Source organism: Falco peregrinus, unplaced genomic scaffold (genome assembly GCF_023634155.1).
Source record: "Falco peregrinus isolate bFalPer1 unplaced genomic scaffold, bFalPer1.pri scaffold_57, whole genome shotgun sequence".
NCBI classification, from domain to species: Eukaryota; Metazoa; Chordata; class Aves; order Falconiformes; family Falconidae; genus Falco; species Falco peregrinus.
The window spans coordinates 815,001-820,000 of NW_026599621.1; positions in this window are offsets into that span (position 1 = coordinate 815,001).

A 5,000-nucleotide genomic window follows, 5' to 3' on the forward strand; every position below is an offset into this window, starting at 1 on the left:
CTAACCCTGACCCTAACCCTAACCCTAACCCTAATCCTAAACCTAACCCTAACCCTAACCCTAAACCTAACCCTAACCCTAAGCCTAACCCTAACCCTAACCCTGACCTTAAGAGCCCTAACCATATACGGAACTCTAATCCTCAGCTGTGCAAGCATGTACCTAACCCTAACCCTAACCCTAACCCTAACCCTAACCCTAACCCTAACCCCAACCCTAACCCGAACCCTAACCCGAACCCGAACCCGAACCCTAACCCTGAACCTAACCCTAACCCTAATCCTAAACCTAACCCTGACCCTAAGAGACCTAACCCTAAACGGAACTCTAAACCTCAGCTGTGCATGGCATGTACATAACCCTAACCCTAACGCTAACCCTAAACCTAACCCTAACCCAAAGCTTAACCCTAACCCTAACCCTAACCCTAACCATAATCCTAAACCTAACCCTAATCCTGACCTTAAGAGGCCTAACCCTAGACGGAACTCTAAACCTCAGCTGTGCATGGCATGTACCTAACCCTAACCCGAAACCTAACCCTAAGAGACCTAACCCTAAACGGAGCTCTAAACCTCAGCTGTGCATGCCATGTACCTAACCCTAAACCTAACCCTAACCCTTACCCTAACCCTAACCCTAACCCTAACCCTGACCCTAACCATAAGCCTAAGCCTAAGCCTAACCGTAACCGTAAGCCAAACCCTAAACCCTAACCCTAACCCTAAACGGAACTCTAAACCTCAGCTGTGCATGTCATGTACATAAGCCTAACCCTAACCCTAACCCTAACACAAACCCTGACCCTAAGAGACCACACCCTAAACGGAACTCTAAACCTCAGCTGTGCATGGCATGTACCTAACCGCAACCCTAACGTTAACCGTAACCCTAACCCTAACCCTAACGCTAAATCTAAGCCTAACCTAGACCCTAACCCTAACCCTAACACTAACCCTAACTCTAAAAGGCCTAATCCTAAACGGAACTCTAAACCTCAGCTGTGCATGGCATGTACCTAACCCTAACCCTAACCCTAACCCTAACACTAACCCTAACACTAACCCTAAAAGGCCTAAACCTAAACGGAATTATAAACCTCAGCTGTGCATGTCATGTACTTAAGCCTAACCCTATCGCTAAATCTCAGCCTAACCTAGACCCTAACCCTAACCCTAACCCTAACCCTAACTCTAAAAGGCCTAATCCTAAACGGAACTCTAAACCTCAGCTGTGCATGGCATGTACCTAACCCTAACCCTAACCCTAACCCTAACCCTAACCCTAACCCTAACCCTAACCCTAACACTAACCCTAACCCTAACCCTAACCCTAACCCTAACCCTATGAGACCTAACCCTAAACGGAACTCTAAACCTCAGCTGTGCATGGCATGTACCTAAACCTAACCCGAAACCTAAACCTAACCCTAACCCTAACCCTGACCCTAACCCTAATATTGACCCTGACCCTAACCCTGACTCTGACCCTAACCCTAACCCTAACCCTAAACCTAACCCTAACCCTAACCCTAACCCAAATCTTAACCCTAACCCTAACCCTAACCCTAACCCTAACCCTAACCCTAACCCTGACCCTAACCCTAACCATAACCCTAATCCTAAGCCTAACCCTAACCCTAAGCCTAATCCTAAACCCTAACCCTAACCCTATACGGAACTCTAAACCTCAGCTGTGCATGTCATGTACATAAGCCTAACCCTAACCCTAACCCTAACACAAACCCTGACCCTAAGAGACCTAACCCTAAACGGAACTCTAAACCTCAGCTGTGCATGGCATGTACCTAACCGTAACCCTAACCTTAACCGTAACCCTAACCCTCACCCTAACGCTAACTCTAAGCCTAACGTAGACCCTAACCCTAACCCTAACCCTAACCCTAACCCTAAAAGGTCTAATCCTAAACGGAACTCTAAACCTCAGCTGTGCATGGCATGTACCTAACCCTAACCCTAACCCTAACCCTAACCCTAACCCTAACCTTAACCCTAACCCTAACATTAACCCTAACCCTAACCCTAACCCTAACCCTAACCCTAACCCTAACCCTAACCCTAACCCTAACCCTAACCCTAAACCGAACCCTCAGAGATCTAATCCTAAACGGAGCTCTAAACCTCAGCTGTACATGGCATGTACCTAACCCTAACCCTAACCCTAATACTGACCCTGACCCTAACCCTGACTCTGACCCTAACCCTAACCCTAACCCTAACCCTAACCCTAACCCTAACCCTAACCCTAACCCTAACCCTAACCCTAACCCTAACCCTGACCCTAAGAGATCTAACCCTAAACAGAGCTCTAAACCTCAGCTGTGCATGGCATGTACCTAACCCTAACCCTAACCCTAACCATAACCCTAACCCTAACCCTAAACCTAAACCTAACCCTAACCCTAACCCTAACCCTAACCCTAACCCTAACCATAACCCTAACCCTATGAGACCTAACCCTAAACGGAACTCTAAACCTCAGCTGTGCATGGCATGTACCTAACCCTAACCCTAACCCTAACCATAACCCTAACCCTAACCCTAAACCTAAACCTAACCCTAACCCTAACCCTAACCCTAACCCGAACCCTAAGAGATCTAACCCTAAACGGAGCTCTAAACCTCAGCTGTACATGGCATGTACCTAACCCTAACCCTAACCCTAATCCTAACTCTAACCCTAATACTGACCCTGACCCTAACCCTGACTCTGACCCTAACCCTAACCCTAACCCTAACCCTGACCCTAAGAGGTCTAACCCTTAACGGAGCTCTAAACCTCAGCTGTGCATGGCATGTACCTAACCCTAACCCTAACCCTAACCCTAACCCTAACCCTAAGACTGACCCTGACCCTGACCCTAACCCTGACTCTGACCCGAACACTAACCCTAACCCTAACCCTAACCCTAACCCTAACCCTAACCCTGACCCTAACCCTAACCCTAACCCTAACCCTAACCCTAACCCTAACCCTAATCCTAAACCTAACCCTAACCCTAACCCTGACCCTAACCCTAAGCCTAACCCTAATCCTAAGCCTAACCCTGACCTTAAGAGCCCTAACCATATACGGAACTCTAATCCTCAGCTGTGCAAGCATGTACCTAACCCTAACCCTAACCCTAACCCTAACCCTAACCCTAACCCTAACCCTAACCCTAACCCTAAACCTAACCCTAACCCGAACCCTAACCCGAACCCGAACCCGAACCCTAACCCTGAACCTAACCCTAACCCTAATCCTAAACCTAACCCTGACCCTAAGAGACCTAACCCTAAACGGAACTCTAAACCTCAGCTGTGCATGGCATGTACATAACCCTAACCCTAACGCTAACCCTAAACCTAACCCTAACCCAAAGCTTAACCCTAACCCTAACCCTAACCCTAACCATAATCCTAAACCTAACCCTAATCCTGACCTTAAGAGGCCTAACCCTAGACGGAACTCTAAACCTCAGCTGTGCATGGCATGTACATAACCCTAACCCTAACCCTAACCCTAAGAGACCTAACCCTAAACGGAGCTCTAAACCTCAGCTGTGCATGCCATGTACCTAACCCTAAACCTAACCCTAACCCTTACCCTAACCCTAACCCTAACCCTAACCCTGACCCTAACCATAAGCCTAAGCCTAAGCCTAACCGTAAGCGTAAGCCAAACCCTAAACCCTAACCCTAACCCTAAACGGAACTCTAAACCTCAGCTGTGCATGTCATGTACATAAGCCTAACCCTAACCCTAACCCTAACACAAACCCTGACCCTAAGAGACCACACCCTAAACGGAACTCTAAACCTCAGCTGTGCATGGCATGTACCTAACCGCAACCCTAACGTTAACCGTAACCCTAACCCTAACCCTAACGCTAAATCTAAGCCTAACCTAGACCCTAACCCTAACCCTAACCCTAACCCTAACCCTAAAAGGCCTAATCCTAAACGGAACTCTAAACCTCAGCTGTGCATGGCATGTACCTAACCCTAACGCTAACCCTAACCCTAACCCTAACCCTAACCCTAAGCTTAACCCTAACCCTAACCATAATCCTAAACCTAACCCTAATCCTGACCTTAAGAGGCCTAACCCTAGACGGAACTCTAAATTTCAGCTGTGCATGGCATGTACATAACCCTAACCCTAACCCTACCCCTAAGCCTAAACCTAACCCTAACCCTAACCCTAAACCTAACCCTAACCCTAACCTGACCCTAAGAGGCCTAACCCTAGACGGAACTCTAATCCTCGGCTGTGCAAGCATGTACCTAACCCTAACCCTAACCCTAACCCTAACCATAACCCTAACCCTAAACCTCACCCTAACCCTAATCCTAAACCTAACCCTGACCCTAAGAGACCTAACCCTAAACGGAACTCTAAACCTCAGCTGTGCATGGCATGTACCTAAACGTAACCCTAACCCTAACCCTAACCCTAACCCTAACACTAACCCTAACACTAACCCTAAAAGGCCTAAACCTAAACGGAATTATAAACCTCAGCTGTGCATGTCATGTACTTAAGCCTAACCCTAACGCTAAATCTAAGCCTAACCTAGACCCTAACCCTAACCCTAACCCTAACCCTAACTCTAAAAGGCCTAATCCTAAACGGAACTCTAAACCTCAGCTGTGCATGGCATGTACCTAACCCTAACCCTAACCCTAACCCTAACCCTAACCCTAACCCTAACCCTAACACTAACCCTAACCCTAACCCTAACCCTAACCCTAAACCGAACCCTCAGAGATCTAATCCTAAACAGAGCTCTAAACCTCAGCTGTACATGGCATGTATCTAACCCTAACCCTAACCCTAATACTGACCCTGACCCTAACCCTGACTCTGACCCTAACCCTAACCCTAACCCTAACCCTAACCCTAACCCTAACCCTAACCCTAACCCTAACCCTGACCCTAAGAGATCTAACCCTAAACAGAGCTCTAAACCTCAGCTGTGCATGGCATGTACCTAA